Source organism: Rhea pennata, chromosome 4 (genome assembly GCF_028389875.1).
Source record: "Rhea pennata isolate bPtePen1 chromosome 4, bPtePen1.pri, whole genome shotgun sequence".
In the NCBI taxonomy this organism is placed as follows: Eukaryota; Metazoa; Chordata; class Aves; order Rheiformes; family Rheidae; genus Rhea; species Rhea pennata.
In genome coordinates this window covers 59,260,439-59,280,408 of record NC_084666.1, presented here as the reverse complement: position 1 = coordinate 59,280,408, position 19,970 = coordinate 59,260,439, and positions in this window count along the sequence as shown.

Sequence of the window (19,970 nt, the reverse complement as noted above, 5' to 3'; positions counted from 1 at the left end):
CTCCAGAGTCAACCTCGTCTCCAGTAGCTTGTCAGATTGCACAGGGAGATAATGGATTGACATTATTACTTACCATGGCCAAAGGCTGTTGGTACAGTGTTCAAGGTCATTCGTGGCTTACCTCTACATCCATGAGGTGATGTACAGTGTTGTTCAGCTGCACTGATGTGTTCATTGTTCTTGTAAGGCAGTGACCAATGTTGAGCAGCTGGCTGAAAAGCTGTTTGATCTTCCCACTGCTTTGCAGGCAATAACACGCTACAGGGGAAAGCAAAAAAAAACCCAAAACGCTATTGAAAAGATTTATCAGTAAATGTAGGAGAGCCATGCTTGACCTCTGTATCTTCCCTTGTTCCCAAAAGGCAGCACATGTAAGCAATGTAAGCACATTTCCTGTCTTTTATGTTACTGATTGGAATGCATCATGAAGTCAAAATTTGCAACCTGCTGTCTGTTTTAGTCATTAGGCATAACTTTATCTCTTGATTAGAGCTGCAGCCAACTGTTTACTGTTGTAATGCATTTTTTTTTTATCATCATTGCCCACACCCCCTAACAAATAAATAAAAAAAAAAAAACAGCCAGGCCACAAGTTGAAACTTGCTCATCAGCTGAGACTGCTGTCTCTTACAGTATCTTATTTCTACATCAGCACATCACACACTGCGCTGCACCACCAAAATATTAGGCACAGGGTAAACAGCCTCCAACTCTTATTCAAGGGCCAAAAGTTACTAAACAATAATTAAAAGTGTCTCCTAGATTTCAAAAGAGTTGATCAGGCCCAAAACTTTTCTCACTTGTCTGCGTGAAACTTGCAGTTTATAGGCTAGGACTTGCTTCTAAATTCACTCATCTGTCAAGAATATGCATTCATTATGCTTCTTATACCATTTTTTTCAGCTGATGTCTACTCTTCTGATGCCACAGAGACACATCACTGATTACAAATTTAAGCTATCATGTCATTTTCTCCCGACACTGTATTTTGCAATATTGCTCACAAAACAATTACTTGGTATTTTAACCTCTATCTTTAAAGTCAACTGAAAACAATTTACAAAGATAGTAAAATGCATATATAGTGAAATATCAGCCCTGTTATGTTTTGATTTCAGTAGACAGTATATAGTTACTACTTATGCTCTCACTCCACTAACGTCAAGATGATTGTTAAATAATTGATCTAAAAATACCTTATAACAAAGTATTCTCACATACTTTAAGTCAAATGTTTTGATCACTGGTTCATGTTGGTAATGACTGAAAGATCACAGTAGTAACTGACCGATGGGCTAGAGCTACCAGTTTGGTTTGTAAAATATGCATAGTTAATAAATGTTTTTAAAATGAAATAAACACCTAGAATGCCACACTGTATTTATAATAATGTCTTCTGCAGTAGTAATCCCAAGTGAAAAACAAGAACCAAAACAGACACTCAGACCAAACTGATAGTTAACTTGAAAACCAGATTGGTGAGAGGAATCTTACTCTGGTAGTACATACCTTTTAGCTAAGGAGAAAAAACAGAAAGCAATCTATGAGGCTGCTCCTCCATTCCAAAAATAAAGTTTTATTCCATGAGAAGCAAAACTTACAGAACCAGATTTCCTATCTATTTTTTCCCTCTGTCCCTTAAATCTCCTTCCCAGTGCACTACTGCAGCCATCTGCTGCTCTTTCCCTGCAACAGCCTATGCTGCTACCACGTGCAGTAGTTAGCCTGGAGTCGAAGAGACAACCGTCGGCCCAGCCAGCTTCTGTCACACAGCCGAGCTACCTGATGGGGTCTCACTGTGCTTCTGCCAGCGTGCATGCTAATGGGAATCTTCTTATTCTATCCCATTCCCAGAGCTCGTAGACCTGATAGGCAATTAAGGTGATTAAATCCTGTCTCAAATTTAGTTGAAATTGTTGAGACATTTCCGAGGTTATTAAGGGGAAACTGGCAGCAAATTGCGAGGCGGATTGCACAAGGTTCCTTACTAGGTTAAAAGCAACCCATTCCTCTCATTCAACACCAATATTCATACCCCCTCAATTAAAATTCAAGTAGTTTTCAATCATGTTACCCTAGAATTCAGCAACTACTTTGAAATTCTAAGGTAATTTGATATTTTTAGTATACTAATTCCACATCAGTCATTACAAGCAAGCTGAAGGACCTAAAGCTTAACTCTTGCAGTCATCTGCAAACACAACTATCATTTATCTGTGTTCTATCTTGTAACTCAGAAACAAGCTATGCTATTTTTATTTATTTGAAATTACAGGACAGAGAAATCTAACAGAATTATCCTAGTCATATTAACACTCTAAAAGACAAGAAATCTGCCAGTTTTATCTTTCAGTTAGCAATGTGGGTCTGAAGGAAGGAAAATCACTGAATTCAGTTCTTCCACAAAAGCAGGAGTTTCAATTTTTCACTTTTAGGAGAAGTTGCATGATCACAGACAGAAGTCAACTTTTTGGAAGAAAAGGATTTAGTATTAGAACTGCTTTTGCCCGAGGACTTCAGCAAGAGGTAGCAGGCTTTAATGAAAAATGTCTGGACATGCAATGCATCTCTGAGGCTCTCTATTTCTTGCCTTTGCCTGACCATACTCGTTTACGCTTTAAGCTGTGAGCTGTACAGTCCATCAGCTGTAGGCTGCAGGCTGATAGCCTAAATTATTCTCTTGGGAATTACTTCCCCTGAAGCTTGAAGAAATTAATTGTCTCTCATTTAGCTCTTTTAGTCACAGATTTTCTCACTAAATTTAAGCAGACAGTAAACAGTTTGATCATTTTGGAGACGTTTTCCTAGCGAGAATTATAACGCTTTTAAAACAAGATCTTTGGGAAGAGGCACTTTCCTCTAATTCAGTTCATTTAAAATTGTTATCACAATCAAAAGAACCATAAAGCTGGCTTGACCATGAGCCAGCAATGTCCCCTTGTGGCCAGGAAGGCCAATGGTCTCCTGGGGTGCATTAGGAAGAGTGTTGCCAGCAGGTCGAGGGAGGTGATCCTGCCCCTCTACTCAGCCCTGGGGAGGCCTCATCTCAAGTAGTGCGTCCAGTTCTGGGCTCCCCACTACAAGAGAGACATGGAGCTGCTGGAGAGAGTCCACTGCAGGGCTACAAAGATGATCAGAGGGCTGCAGCACCTGCCCCATGAGGAACAGCTGCGAGAGCTGGGCCTCTTCAGCCTGGGGAAGAGAAGACTGAGGGGGGATCTCATCAATGTGTACAAGTACCTGAAGGGAGCGTGTCAAGGGGACAGGGACAAACTCTTTTCAGTTGTCCCGTGTGACAGGACAAGAGGCAATGGGCAGAAACTGAAGCACAGGAAGTTCTGCCTGACCGTGAGGGGGAATTTCTTCCCTGTGAGAGTGACGGAGCCCTGGAGCAGGTTGCCCAGAGAGGTGGTGGAGTCTCCTTCTCTGGAGATCTTCAAGGTCCGCCTGGATGCAACCCTGTCTAACATGCTCTAGGTGACCCTGCTGAGCGGGGAGGTTGGACTAGATGATCTCCAGAGGTCCCTTCCAACCTTACTGATTCTGTGATTCTATGACTGTTTACTAATAGAAATTAGGTACTTTATGATTTACAGAAATTTACATTCCCAAAATTCACAGGTTATTTATAAAACTTTTAAGTCTAATTGAAAACAAAAAACCTCACATCTCCAATACATGGCAAGTCATCATCACCCTCCCATACTAGAAATAATGTTTCTAGGTTATTAATTAGTGTAGCTACAGAACTGGGTGGGCAGGCTGGAGACTGGGCATTTGGCTCTGGAATTGGCAACAGATGCCTTCATGTACATGGGACATTTATATGATTCGATTGAGTTTTTTAGTTGTAAAGTAAAACCAAATCATGTATTCTTTTCTTTAATACTCTTTTCATTGTGTAAGAATTACATCTCTTTCTGCATTGCAAATTACAATCTTAAGTTTCACATCCAAACGGGATTTGAAACACCACACTAGATGCATATTTCACACTTTACATTACTACACCTAATTAAGCATGCAAGTATACATGCTCCAGAGATTGTATCAGTCTTCACTTACCTTAAGCAGCAGCAAGACCTGTTCACTGAAATAGACAATATAGTTTTTCCTTACTTTGAGGTTGATTGACCAAATTCTCCAATGTCAAATCTCAAGAAATGTCAGTTATTAGGTATTAGTCATCTTTTTGTCATTTTAGGTAAATTAATTGTGCCATTCATAACTTTGCTAATCACAGCCACATTCTCAACATACAGTTTCAATAGTTTTGAATGGTATAATGCAGGCACAAATCTTTAACTATTTACTCAGCATTCTTAAGTCACAAATTGCCATTACAAAATATTCAAAAGCAAAGGGATAACAATTACATTTCAAATCCATGACTCTCAGTTTTGACTATCTATGCGAATCATGACACAAACTTCATGATCACTTCCAAATTATAGTCCCAAATTTACAGATGTTACCTGATGGATATCCAAAGAGCAGAGGTACACATGCAACTTAACCCAGCGATGTCCAGGTCTCTTTAAGAACAGGTAGAGCTACAAAAACCTGTACATCTAAGTCACATTTTAAATTAATGGGTAAGCAAATGTCACTCCACATAAACAACTTCTGACGGACAAGATAGATGACTATCAAAAAAAAAAAAACAAAAAAACAAAAAAACAAACAAACCAATGGCAGTTTGACAAGACTGAATCAATGATGACAGTCAGAAGTGAGAGGAGGAGGTCAACAGAAGAGGAAATCGGTGAAGGATAACTGAAGTTATTTTATTTATTTTGTTTATGCAGACCTTACACACTCCACTGACACTTCTGTGCACTTTTAGTCAAAAATCAAGATATGTTTAAAAAAATTAAATGATTTATGGGAGCTTGGATGGTAATGTCAAGGCAGAATAGAGATATTTTACTATCTTATGTATTTTTGTGTAACTTGGAGCAAATGAAATGCATATCTTCTATAATTTGCATAAGTTATATAAATTATTCAGTGTCCACCAACTAAAGCAAATCTGATAAAAGAAAAATTAATCCTATTTTTCCTTTCATCATTGAAAGAAATATGACCTTGCTGAGGGAAAAATAAGACCAATGCATTGAAAATCATTATTATGAAAAGGACTGCTGGTCATATTGCAAATAATGGCGCAATTCAGTCCACCCCCTTAAACTAGCACTGTTTAAATTCACAGCTTTTCAGAAGGATGTAGCCTGCTGCCTATTCATCTTTGCCACCATCTAAAGAATTAAGAGGGTGGCTGGTGATGAAGAACAAATTAATCATGTTTATTGTGACAACCACGACTGTTATAAAACAGATACTCTTACAACACATGCTAACCTCCCCACACACTTCCCCCCCCTACTCAAAACCTGTTGAACATTCATTTCAAGCCCCCTGAGACATAAGTCCAGAGTACCATTGATTCCAGGAAGAAATTCCCATTTTAGATACTTGCAATAGAAGTTATTTGTAATACAAATAGCGTACCAGCTGGGTTTTGTTGTCTAGACCTACTATTGTTCTCACATCTTGAGTTATAATGCTATTTCTTATAAATGGCTTTGAACTGTCTTCAGGAATAACCAGCTGTGTAAAAAAGTAGCTAACTGAAAGGTATTTATCTTTGATTTAGTTCTATATTTACTTCTTATCTGAAAACTTACTCTTTAAGGTGGCAGTGGTTGAGGACAGGGAGCAATGAAAAAGTTTCTGAACCAAGATCAACTCAGAGACAGTCACTATGAAGTTATTGTTGAAGCTGGTATTTATAGTTTTCAGTTTTGCTTAATAAAGACTGTAAAATAACATGGGCTGACCAAAATAGGAAGGCTTTGAACTAGAAAGAATTCCTGACACAGAAGCTCTTACCTTGAAAGCAGTTCACTGCTTCAAAATATGAAGCGTTAGCTGCCTTCACCCACAGCATAGGGGTGGAAGAACGCTGTAGCACCCCTTACCTTCGCTGGCCCTGCAGAGCACTGCATGAAGTCTAACCAAGAGGGTACGCTGCCTCACATGTCACCCACCCTGCTCGTCATGAAGCAACCATGACAGCTGCATTCTTGCAGAAAAATGCAAGGAGGGTAACAACATTACTCTGTCATTTGGTCCTTTACGACCGTCAGAGGGCCAATTGCATTTTATGCATCAGACTTCTGAATTGCTGTAACACTCGAACAGAGATTACAAACAGGTTCCTTGGAGCAAAATGGACACTACAGCTCTGTTGAGGGCTCATGGGGATGAGGACAAGGGTGACTGGAGGAGAAGTCTGAAAATCTTTCCTAAATCCATCTATTGGCTTTATGCCAAGAACTTTATTAAATTCAAATTCTCTGCTGATAGTAGTGAAAATATTGCCTTCAGGCAAACTTCTTACAGAAAAAGAATGCTTCACCCAGTAAAGATTCCCACTGCTAAATGTTTTAGACATAATTTGTTGCTGAAGGTCTTACAGAGGAATCAATCTGCCAGTCAGAATACTGGAAAACAACTAAGTTTTGAAGAAAGACCACTGAAGAAAAACATCACTAAATGTTAAAGCCAAATTATTCTCCTTTGCATAGAAAAAAAAGAATCAGTGGCCTGGTCTTTATCTAAAGTAAATATTTGAATCATCTGATCCACACGCTGTAGCCACATCTCATTAGGTATCTACTAACTACAGCTTTCAAAGATGCCATGTAGTGACACTAGGCAGCCCTAGATGTATTGAGTTAGTTTTACAACCAAAGAGCCTGAGAAACCCTTGGGTTCTTTTCCACAGTTAACAACAGCTCCCATAAAGACCCCCTTCATTAATTACAACCACATCTTGTCCTTTTTATGTATGAGAAACACTACAATTCTTATAAAAAAACATAAAATAGCCAATGTCCTTTAGGGATGCTATTAATCAAGGCATTCTTGTGTGTTTTCCCTTCACAACTGCCTTGCCTAGATTTCACTGCAACAGTTCACTGGTTTTTAACTAAAAGCAAAGCAATGTGCAGCTTCATCAGTAGGCTTGGGATTTTGATTTCAATGCAGGAAATGTTTAGCTGTGGTCACACTTGTAAGGGGGAGATTCTGAAGTGTCTGTCAGCATTATTGGTACTATAATGATAATTTGTCAAAAATGATTGAAAATAGCTGCTTCTGAAAGTAACTTTCACAGTGTTTCTTTTTCCCCTCTCCAAGCAGAAAAGAAGCTGGATTCTTTTTGCACTATTCTAAACCAGCTGTATTTCTTTAAGAAATGAGACAAAATTCCTGAGAAGTACAAAAAAGGTGGGAGGAATGAGAGAGAAATTATTAGCGGTTCACAGTGAAAACAGTAGACCGCTCAAGAGAGGTTTTTTAGAGTCAGTCCTAGATTCAGGACTATTGCATATTTTTATTAATGTCCTATATGATGGAATAGGAAGTACGCCTCTTAAATTTGCAGACAACATAAATTTGGGAGAAAATACAATGGGACAATAAGGTTAAACTAAAAGTGATTCTAATTGAAGATACGGTCTCAAAGAACAAGGACAGCTACAAGATACTATATTTATGAAGTTACAGTGTGGTTCAGAATAACAAACTGTGTCAATATGAGACAAATGACAGCACATCCTTAGAAATTGATATATAGTTTAGAGCTTATCACATGCTGGACAGGCATCAACAATACCACATTGCAAAAAAACATGAATGTTACACTGAGCTGTATAAAGGGAAACAAAACTTTTAAGCCCTGTAGTTATTGCTCAGCTCAGTAAGCTGAGAAAAAGCCTCAGTAGGAGCCCTCAGCTACAATAGTGTGTCCAGATTCATGTACTGTACTGGAAAGATGTGGATCAGTAAGAAGAAAGCCAAAAGACAGAAATCAAATCATTAGAAAACATACACTCTGAGGAATGACTGACTCTTCAGCCTGAAGAAAATTAAACTAGTGAGAGCAGGTAAGTTTTCAAAAATCCAAAAGGTTGCTCCAAATAAAAGAATATTATGTTCTCCATGTCCATCAGGAATAGGATCAGTAATGACATAAACGGCAACCTGGACTGTTTAGACTCATATTATGAAAAACTTTCTAACATTAAGGGTAAGTGATGGCCTGAGGAAACTAGAGTGCCTTCGTTATTGGAGATATTCAAGGATAGATTAGACAAGCATCTGTTAGGAATATTACTCCAGATATCCTGCTTGGGACAGGAGGATGGATTAAATGACATCTTGAGATCTTTTCCAGTTGTCTGATTCTACAGCTCTATAACCTTCCCTTCCAAATTACCCATCTTCCATTTTAATAGCCTTCTGTATCATTCTTAAACTCCTTCACAATTCTCCCAGGAACTCTGTGTGAACACACTTGCACCCCCTCAGGAGCAAACTGAGAAAGACTGGAATCTTAGTTACTAAGTTAAAAAAAAATATAAGAGAAGTAAAAAAGGAGGCAGAAGACACACAATTTAAAAGAAGATAGCAGAACCAAAGCAGTATAATTATGAGGCACAATCTCACAATACATTCTGTTAGAAAGTTGACAGAAACCTGACATTTTTCATTTCTCAATAAAATTATTAGACACTTGTACTGTACTACAGAAGTAAAAATAATTCTGCCAGTCAGAGTCACAGCCAGTTTAGCTGAGCTGCAAAGCTAATCTCTGTTTAGTCCATGTTAGACAACTTCACTCTACACCAGTTAATTTAGTGCTGCAATAGACTATCTTTAATATATCACTAGGAGAAACATTTTTAAAAGTTCCTAGAGAACAGTTGAGTGTTAGAAGATAATTTTGGCATGCCTTATGTGTCACTTTTTTCTGATAAGTAAAATAGGAATTACTTAGTTCAGATTCACTGCTTAAGGTCTCAGTCTGTTACAAAGTCACCTAAGCTTTGACTTCAGTAGCCCATAAGCAGGCCTGTTACCACAGGTACTGTTACCATAAAAACAAGGAGAAGAGGGCTGAAAGGGACTTTGGTTAGTATCTACTTCACTTCTGAAACTTTTTCCTCACGGTTGTTTAATATAAAACTTGGAAGAGTCTGTCCATTAGTTCCTTTTTTCCCCTGCCTTCTATGGCAAAAAACGTAAGCATTGGATGCAGTTCCAGAAACAAGAAGTGGTACTTACTGCCCCTCACTTAGCACTAGGCTAATTTCTACACCCAATTAGCCAGCACAGGGAAGGGAATTATGAAGAGTGGACAGATAGAAAATAAGGACAGAAGCTGAGCAAAAGGTGAGAACAAAGGAACTGGTGAATTGGGGATGATGCTCAGGATACTTAAGAGCTAGTAAAGCTCCGTCAAGATCCTGCTGCAACACCTCCAGGTCCTACTAAAAGGGCCATTGGTAACTATGAGCAAAGTTTGCTAGGTTGCAGGATACACTGCTGGGTTGACCTCCTCTCTCTGTACACAGGAAGAAGTCGGCCGAATAGGACAAGCCAGCAGTGCTGTGGTTCTTCTATGTGGTTTTATAGAGCAGTTAATTTTTATTACCTGATAATTACTGAATAAGACTTCAGACAAACTGACTCTAAGGCCCACATGGCCACAAACTCATGTGGGAAGTCAGCTCACAAAGATCACACCGCCAGACTAATGTTTCAAAGGGAAAAGGCAGACCGTTAGGAAAGCCAAGTTCAAGAACATGCTTTAGCCATTCAGGTATACTACAGTTAAAGAAATAAATACCAACTCTCAAGAATAAAAAAGATGCTTGCAAAAAAGAAGTCAAAGAATAAGAAGCTGTTACTAGGTACAGACTGCAAAGACAAAAGGAAAAAAAAATCAAAAATAAAAAAGCCCAGAGGGCTTCTGATCCCAGAGCAGGGATCAGAAGACAGAGTTGCCAGTGAACAGAAATATAAAGAGCTTTAGAGCTGAAGTGTGAAAGTTAAGATCCAAGCTGTAGAACAGTCATTTACTTACAATACAACCAATGAAGTTGGTCTAACAAGAAGCATCAAAGACAGAAGAGACAGCCTTAGAGGGGAAAAGAGTAAGAAACATCAAGCACTTACATTTTTCAAAGCAGAAGCAGCATAATCCAGGGATACAACAGTTGTTAATTTAAAACAACAAGTATTATTAGCAAGAAAATTGCTTGATATTTTCTTCTTTATTGTTCACTTCTACAGCACTGGTTCTTCATATAGTCAATAACATGAAGTATCTGTGAGCAGAACCCATTAATAATTGTAAAATCAGTACTAACATTCTTCTGTGTAGAAGCTCTGGATATTTTGAAACATGAACATTTTGAGAAGCCTCAGACTATCATGCCAGTTAACTAGTTCGGTCCCTAGCAGAATGTGCAGACCTCTAAGTTTTTGTCCTGCACACCTGGCTTTAACTTTGTTTAAACTTTAAAGCTAAAAAAATATCAGTCCTAAACCATGTGATAAACAGATGCCAAAATCATGTAATTTCCAATCTCTCTGTTCATTCTTTGCAATAAAAAGCAAAAGCTATGCTGATTTACTGTGCACTCTAACGTTGGGAGAATCCAGGAACATGTGGGATCAGTTTAGATCAGGATGAAAACCCCATAATTTAGCTGAGGAGCAGCTTCCAAACTAAGCTTGTATTTTTTTCAGACTATTTTTAAAGTGCAGTTAATATGTGCCAGTACCCCATTAAATGTCCTAAGAACTAAAACAATGTTATTCTTTATTGGGAGACTTTTTCTTCCTTACGTTATTTACAATTATTCCTTCTAATATAATTCTGCATGAATCAGCAACAATCACAGTATTGGGTCACTATCCAGTTTTGATGGTTGTAAGCGTACAAACTGTTCTTGTAGCCTGCATGAGAACACACTCTTCTGTTCTGCTCAGCCTTGCCTCTTGATTTGTCTCTAAGGTAACCAGCCTGGCTAACACCATTGCTTCCTTATTAATTTGAAGCAGGAAGTAGATTCTGCAGAAAGCACAAGAAACTTGGAATGAAAGTTCATCTCTAGATCCATCAGGAAGGAGTGGATGAGTCCCAAACAGGCTGACAAGAAGATGAAAGCTACTAAAGCTTAATAACATCAACAAAAAAGCAACAACAACAACAAAAAGACAGCAGCCAGTCAAACAAGAGCTAAACAAACCAGCCTTGAAACATTACAGGGATAGCATGTACTCCTGGCTAGAATACAAGACACATGGAGCAAGAGGACTGGCTCCCATATATGTCAGATAAAGCTCCCTCCATCTATGTAATAAAGATAAAGGTGCACTTTTGAAATATTCTGGTATATATACAGTGTCCTCAGGCACGTGGCATTGTTTGAAAGTCTGATTATTTCAGATCCTACTGCATTTAAACAGCAAACTAAGTGTGTTGTGCAGCAGACAATTTTAGTTAAATGTACTTATTAGAAGAATGGTACTCTTAGGTGAATGCTAAGACCCCAAAATTTGTTATCGCAGAAGTTACTGTCTGTAGTGAAAGACATGGTGACAACAATGCTGACCGGAAGAGCAGCCAACTGACCCAGTATCTCTCTTGAACAACCTGGGACATACTGAGTTCAGGAAGCAGTAGAAGAATGCTCAAAATCATGTCACAAATTAAATCAAGAGAAGCTTCTACTTTTCTTTGCATAGAACTCCACAGTTGCAACTTCCGTATCTATTTTGGAATGTGTGCAGAAGATATAGTCTGTGTATCAAGGGGTTTCCTAAGAAGAAAATTATACAGATACTGGGATTTACACTGACAGCGAATATTTAGTAGCAGGAAACTGTCAGATTGTTACATGCATTCAGGAAATGGTCCCTAATGCCTGACTGGAGAGCACTGCAGTATTCTGTGGGATGCACTAAAGGGCAACAAACATAACAAGCATCTTGGGTGCTTCTCTGACAATAATTAACTTTATTAAACATTGACTAGTGACGTCAAAATATTTTCAGCTTGTAATCATGAAAGAGACAGCAAACGTGAATGTTTACTACTTCATACTAGCATATGTTGGTCCTCAAGAGGCAAAATACGCATCTGTTTCTAAACAATGTAAAAAATATATATCTTCTTTCCCTGACTGTGCTTTTGAAGTATATAAACAGAAATCATGGCTTTGCAAGACAACCTATCTCTGATATTTCTCACTACATAATGGCTTCAGTTCAGAACAGTAAGGGAAAACAGACAGTTTTCAGCACATTAAACAAAACTGAGCCTTCAAACAATGAGCTTCAAATGTGGATTTGTTGACAGGAAAAAAAAAACTTGATACACTGATAACATTTTAGCTGAAAAGAAGCTCAGACACTACTGTGACACAGAAAGCAAAATGTCTGCATTATAAAAGTAGTTTTGCTGTTGCTTCTCTGAAATCAACAGGAATAATGACTGGATATGAACTTAACTTTCAAAAGACTATGCCTTCAGACTCAATAAAAAAGTTAAATTTTAAATTACTCAGTGATGACGGACAAACCTGAAGTCAAGCAGAAACCTCTTACTGATACTGATTAAAAGAAGAAGGAGCACAGTAATTCTTCTGATTAGCCCATTATAGCCTTAATAACGTTCATGAAAATAGCAGGTATTTTTGTGAATGTGACTTTTCAACCTTAGCGTGCAGAAAACCAATAAATTGAATAAGCTGCAATTGTCAGGGATCCTACAGAACTTCCAGGTGCTTTAAGATAAAAAAAATTAGCTCAACCATTTCACTACTGAGTAACAATATATTAAATCATAGATATGAATCAACAATATCATGCTGCTGGGGAAAAAAAGGAAAACCGTTCTGGGAAAAATAAGCAGAAGTACCATCTGCAAAACACATGGCATAATTTTTCCATTTGACTCAGTGGTGAAAAGCACCACTGTTCAGCTGTGGGCATCATAACTCCAGAAGAATGTGGACAGAAAGGAAAAAGAGAGAGAGAAAATAGAGAATAGGAACAAGGACTGCAATAGGTCTAGGAAAGAGGACTTACTAGAAAAGGTTGAAGGAACTAGGTCTGATAATTTTGGGGAGCAGAGAAGCAGTCTTCCAAGTTCTTTGTAGTGGTCTTCAAATGTGTTAAGTGTTTCTAAGAAGGAGGGAACAGTTTCCTCTACATGTCCCATCCCCTTAGATGAAACTAAGCTCACCAAAGACCACAGAGTTCCTTCGGATTGCAAGAGACAACAACCGAGGCAAGCACTTCATCCGTAACTTTAACTACATCAGGAACTAGTGGAATACTATTTGGCTACTTTCTGAAAATTTCAGTATGATCTCGCTAGCTGATACATTCTTTGTACACATGTAAATGTTTGCTCTGAAGTTCTCTTCCCTCATCACCAAAGCTACAAAGTGCACAGCATTTCCTTCTGGTGTCCACCTGGCCCTGCATTTCAAGCTGCTTCACTTTGATTTTCCTCCTTTCTGTTTACTGTTATTAGCTTATTAGTGGTTTGCCTGTCTTTTTCCCAAGTCTGCTCCTCAGGCTGTTGGGAAATGTACTGGGTTCCCTTTGTTGACCATGAAATACATTGCAGTTCTTTGCTAAGAGCAGTTAAAAAAAACAGGAGCAACCTAGTAGTTTTCACAGATGATGTTTCACAGAAGACATATTGAAAATTAAACAAATTTAACAAATAATTCAATCTTCTTCTGGAAAGGTAAGAGAAATACACTGAACATGACTGAAAAGTGTCTAGAGTTTATTTAAACATGAAGCAGCAAAATGCAAAATACAAGACATTCAGTTAGCACCCTAGCAGAAAAGCAGCTTGGTGTAGATATTGTCTACCTTTGTGCGGACAAAAGCAAAAAAACAAGGAGGCAGAGAAGAAATGAGAGAAGAATAGTAAAAGTGCATTTGTCACTTTTCTGAAGGGCATATCTACCCATCTGTCCAAACCAAGGACAACTACCATAAGGCATATACCATTACATTCATGCAGTGGAACAAATACAGATGTATACCTTTGGTGTGTATCTGCTAGCTCTCACAGCTGAACTTAAATCTTGAGGGCAAGTGAGAAAAGGCTGAATGACATTTTTGATGAACACGTTACCCATCCTGTATAGCATGTTCAGAGTTTTCGATTGATAATGATCATAATGAATCTTTTAAGATTCATTTAGTTTCCTCCTCTCACAGGGTAAGAAGCTAACAAAAAAATGGAAATGTCAGGTAATTAAAAAAATTATGCAAGAATGCACTATTTATGCTCAGTGCCACCAGTTTAGTATCTTCTTTGAGAGCACTTGGTGCTGGAAAACATTTCCCCAGTTCCTTGCTTTTTTTTTTTTTTTTTTTTTTTTTTTTTTTTTTTTTTTAATTAATCTTCCAAACACTATGATCCCTTTCATAGATAGAGGGGTAAATAAAAATACAGAAGGCTGCTACGGTAAACAGACAAAAGCAATATGTTTGATTTAACTGAAGATTAACAATTCAGAAAGATCCTTACACCACTACCTACTTACACAAGTGTAGGTTTTGTGCACATCCACAGTAGAATTAAACCAGTTCAAACTGTTCAAAGATTTTTCCTGTTATAGAGTGTGGTATGTATTAGGTATTGCACGAACAATTAAGATTAACATCTAAGGAGAATATCTTGAATACCAGATGACAGATGATAGCTAAAAAATTAAACAAAGTCTTTTGTCTTCTACTTACCTGTGCTTAACATTTTTGTTGAGCTCTTTTAAAAGGGTATTCCCTCTTTCCTAGTCAACTTCTACTTAAGCAGTACTTAAATATATACATACAGCTTCATCTTTGCTTATATTAAGAATTGTTGCTGTAGTAAGATGGCTTACTAAAAATCAAATACAAACATTCGAAAAGTATTTCACTCTGTTTTTTTCTAAGTTCTATTGTTATAGTGCAATACAGAGTTTTCAAGACCTCAAAAATGTAATATAACAATTAATTTTAGATAATGTTGATGTAAATATGATCTTTAGTCTTACTCACTATGTCATCACTAATTTATTCCTATCAAAATACTACACAAAGTGGGTACCTTAGCAGTGGTAGTCAAATGTTTATAAAAGAATTGATTCACTTTTTAAAGCACTGCTGCCTTGTGTTTCTTTGGAGGGTGAGTCCTTCACCAAAGCCCACCAGGTTCCACAGAAAGCTTGCGCCACATGTAGGTGGCAATCTAGGCTTTCAAATGGATAAAAATAGTAAATAAATAAGCAAAGAGGAGATACGTTGAAAAGTAGATTTCCTGAGACCTACTTTTGTTACTAAAGTTTATTTTTGGCTGTGCCCATACTGAGGGGCTGGGAGGACTCCTGTGCCCACGCACAGCCCTTGGCCCCCCAGCTGTGCCGGCGCTGGCTGTGGAGGAGCGCTGAAGCAGGGGTAATGTGGGGGTCGCAGCAGTTGCACCTGCAGCAAAGGGCTGCAGGAGCACTGTAGAAGACACCTGCCCCCAGCATGGCCACGGCTCATGAAACCAGCTCAGCGGCATCATCCAGCTGCTGGACTGAATGCTGAGGGCTAGCTAAAACCCAAAGTCCTCTAGGATACAAATTCAGACTAAATTTATTGAAAAATGTGCTGTAACGTGTACATTGTACACGTTAATTAACGTGTAAATTGTACAACTAGTTATATCCTTCTTGGGAAATCAGGATATAATATCTGTACTCCAAGAGCACTGATACATTATTTGTCTCCAGTTGATTATTAAAATATTAACAGAGATTTAATGATTGTATGTAACTCCTTAAGACTAAAGACAAACAGCAAATTCATAACCTTTCCCCTCTTTTCTCCTCTTTTAAAAGACATAAGCCTTAAATAAATGGGATATTTTAGATTTGTGTTTCAATTTTAAGGCTCTTAACATTTGTAAAACAATTTGAAACGATTTGAAGTACTAAAAATTTAAAGCATTGACTGACAAACCCAGCTCCCGGAAGGCCCGCATAGGCTGCTGGTCATGTAGACTAACAGAGACTGCTCATGCAAGTCTAATGAGACCCATCAGTGAGTATTTGCAGGATCAGGCAGATATCATACTTTATCCTTCTTGATAAGAATAAAAGTCACTTACAGGAAACATTCACCCAGGCCCAGAAACATCCCAGTTGATCTGCTTCTAAAATCAACTCTGTTAACCTACTTCAAGAGGGCTTTTTGCCTGAGGCAGAACAAACCAAACCAAACTGCTTAATCAAGCAAAAAGTGATCTACTGATAGGGGAGACTACTGCAGGAAAAAATCAAAAGAAAGCTACTTCAGCAGTAGCTTATACTCCCTCATCCAATAGCTGAACAGACCTAGAGCAGCAGCCTGATTGATTCCGGTTCAGCTATTCCATTTATACCACCCTGACTCCGTAGATAAGGGTCAGGTAATATCTTTGCTTCACACTCATTTAAAAGTTCAGTAATAAGGCATACTCTCTCCTTCTCCCAAGTTTTTATCTGTTTTGAGCTAAATCACAAATTAAGAGTTTTATCAACAAGAATTTCTTGAGAAGGAGACTTTATCCACGTTTCTTCTTCCCCCCAAAATGCAAGCTTTTCAAGATTTTTTTTCTAAAAAAAGCTATTGGTAGAAATGGATCTTTTTTTTCTTTAAAGTGTGAAAGCATAGCAATGCTATTTTTCAAAGATTTTTTTTTAATTTGATTTTAAAAGTAATAATTTTGCATTTTAGTCTGAAAAACTAAAATGTTTCCAAGTACCACTTGATACGCCTTAACTGCCAGTCTCCATTTGAAATTCTGGGGAAACAGAAAAAGGGAGTGGCTAAGGAGAAAAGAAAAAAAAATAAATCTTTTTCAAAATTATGTTTTGATAAATCTAAAATGGCATCATCTTTCATACGAATTTTCTATGTGCAATTAGCCCAGTTTCCTGGAAAGTCTCTTAGTGATATAATATTAATTTGTAGGGAAGTGACTCTGCCATCTCTAGACAAGAAGCTAAGAGTATTCTTGGATTCTACTCATAACTCTGCATTTGAATTTGATAAACTGCCTCATTGCTATATTTTTTCCCCTTTAATGTGCAGATCAATTATTCTTGCATTACATGCAAAAATGTTTGCTTTAAAATGTTAATCTTCCAGCCTTTTTTGATATCATTAGAAGTTCAAAGTTTTCCAAAACTTCCATAGAGTTGTGTAGACATTTCCCTCTAAATAAAAAATATTCACATGAGCTAAGTTTCTTCTACATTTTACATGGCATGCACTAATTCTAACAACATGATTTTAATAGCTCTTAAATGAAATGAAGTATTTAATTATCTAGATCACTAATTTAAAACAAATAAAAAAGGGAGTTATAATATTCTTGTACCAACAAATTTTCCTCCTTGTGTTTTCAATTTATATACCAAATATTTGCTGATTCCTCAACTGCATCCATAACTTCTTGAGAGGCATAAGACCTGATTTTCTGCAATTTATTCAATAGTATTTTTTTCATAAAATGGAGTTACTCATACCAGAATGAGTAAGACCACACTCTGAGTGATTCAGATCTTAAAAATAAATATTTCTGTTAAGATAACATTAAGGTGAATATTTTTTTGACATTTTTTCTTTTTAACAGAAATTTATCCTAGCAAACTCTTTATTACAGCTTCAACTCCTTTGGGATAACAGAGGAAGGCTCCTTCAGGATATTCAGAATTATCTAGATAAGTGAGCTCAGTAATCAGAGATCTGGTTTCTGCCTCCATCCAGCATGCAGTGACTAATACACATTTTCAAAGGTTTTATGATTGCAAAGCACAAAGGAGGACAGTTAAGCATTCACCACTTCTGAAGCGGAGCACATAAAAGCTGCACATTCGTACCCACATATAAATCAGCTCTACATCCCAGCTGGGATAATCAATAAGACTCAGTAGGGAAAAAAATGTTTTTAGATTAAGAACTCTAACAGAAGATTCCTGCATCAGGTTTCTTGTACAACTTACTAAGGAAAATACTGTGGTTATACTATTTCCCTCCCAGATTTGGGCCCTCTAACAGAAGCATATCTCACTGCTGATCTATATAATATTCTAAGTAAGCATCTCAAACTTTCTTGCAGTTAAAAACCAAAACCAAAAACAATTTTGGTATAAACTCAATCTATGCGGGGCCTTGGGATCCTACCAGGTGCCTGTGGCTCAGAAACAGCAAGGTGCTGAGGATGCACTTGCTACAACTGCAAACACCGCTCCCCCCCTTTAAAAATAACATCTCAGACCAATGGCTTCATTCAAGACTGCTGTAGCCTGCTTAATGCTTGCTCATTCCAGACATCCTCAGCTGTCCTGGGAAAGGAGAGAAATTAAAGCTGGGATTCACATTTTGCTTTTAGCCCCATAAGACTTCCCAGTAATTTCAGTCCTCACTCCTTTGTTCAAAAGTTAGCTTATCATTTCTCTATTTTGCATTCCTTAAGCCTACGAAGTTTTAATTCTGACATACTTCCAAATACACAGAGGTGAGATGTACCTCTGACAGAGCCTGTCCTTCCACTGTAAGTGTTGCTTTCCGCACCCATACTTGCCTGCATGCACATGTACAGCAGCTGAGCTGTAATCCCACAGGGCCACACAGCAGCAGGACTTGACTGGGTAACAGCATTACAACTGCACATGTCTCAGAAACATTCATTCGTCTCTGTTGTGAGATCATTTCAGTTATTTTTCACTCAGGACTCATGCTTGAGACTAGCCAAGTCTTTATGTGGCAGTCAAAGTTTAACACCTGGTGTCTGGAAGCTCATCACAGCTCTGCTCCACCCTCAGCAGCCCCTGTCTGATGCAAGCCCGTGAATGAGTCGGGGCAGCGCTTTGGGGACAACTCACTGTAGCCTGATTCAGGATCAAAAAATTTGTCAAAACTTCAAACATCCAAACAAACATACATGGCCTGAAGTACAACTTCCAAATACGTTTTGTGCTTATTTAGGAAATCTGATCATAAAAATGAAGCCTGATGTACTTTGTAAACCAAGAGGTCTGCCCTGCTGTACTCTCAGCCATGCAGTTAGTGCAAGCATAGAGGGCCCCTAGGTAGCAGGGAAGCTCTGTGCGGTCTGCCCAGAAAGCGCTGGGTAGGAGCAAAAACACCGACTCAGTTAACCAGTAGCTGAGGCAGACAGGCTGAGGACTGACTGGTTGTGCCTCAGCAGTGCTGGTGGCTCACTGAGTGACAGGGAAGGGGGCGCATTGCTCGCTTCTCTGCACCTTCACTCACACACACCAGGCACTTTTCCACCCCAAGGTTTGCCAAGAGAAAGCAGATGGGGCACAGGTGGTGTTTCTGCAAGGTTAACCAGCACTGCCCTACAGCCTGCCTCTCCCTGGATCCTACCTGAGCACGCTTGCAGCTGCATCTCAGTTGCGGGATGGGCTAGCGCGGCCCGGGTGGGCTCCCCTGGGATTCTCCATCCTCCTGCAAGCTCCAGGACCAGATCCTGTGCTGACATGCCAGGTGAAGGAGGAGTGCTGCAGGCCAACAGAGAGCAACTTAGGAGAACAGATGGAGGAGTCTGGTAAGGAAGGGGCAAAAAGAACAGAGAAATTCTCTCAAGCGAGATCTCAGCAGGGGTGGCAGGCTGACAGCGGGAGGAGAGAGCAGGGCCAAGGCCCACGTCCCCACCTGCTCACACTGGGCTTCGCGGGAGCTAAGCCGGGGGAGCCACAGCACCTGAGGCTCTTTTCTCCCCTGCAAAGAGCTGGCGGTGCTGCATCTAGCCCAGTCCTCCTCACAGGCCAGGTCTGACCTGCATAGGCAACTGCTCAGGTAGTGCTCCATACATATATGGATGTATAGCTTGAGAGATGCCCAGTTTATGGAGGCGTCTACTCCTCCTTATGCACTGCTATTTAAAATCAGGCTTTTCCCAAAGCAGTTCACAAAAATTTCTCCACTCCACCTTAAATTGCCTGTCTCCATGATGACAGCATCAGCTTCAGTGGTGTAAGAGCAAGGTTTGTCTGGGTACTTTACGAAATAAAACTAGCTTTGAAATAATTACAAAACTAGGTTTC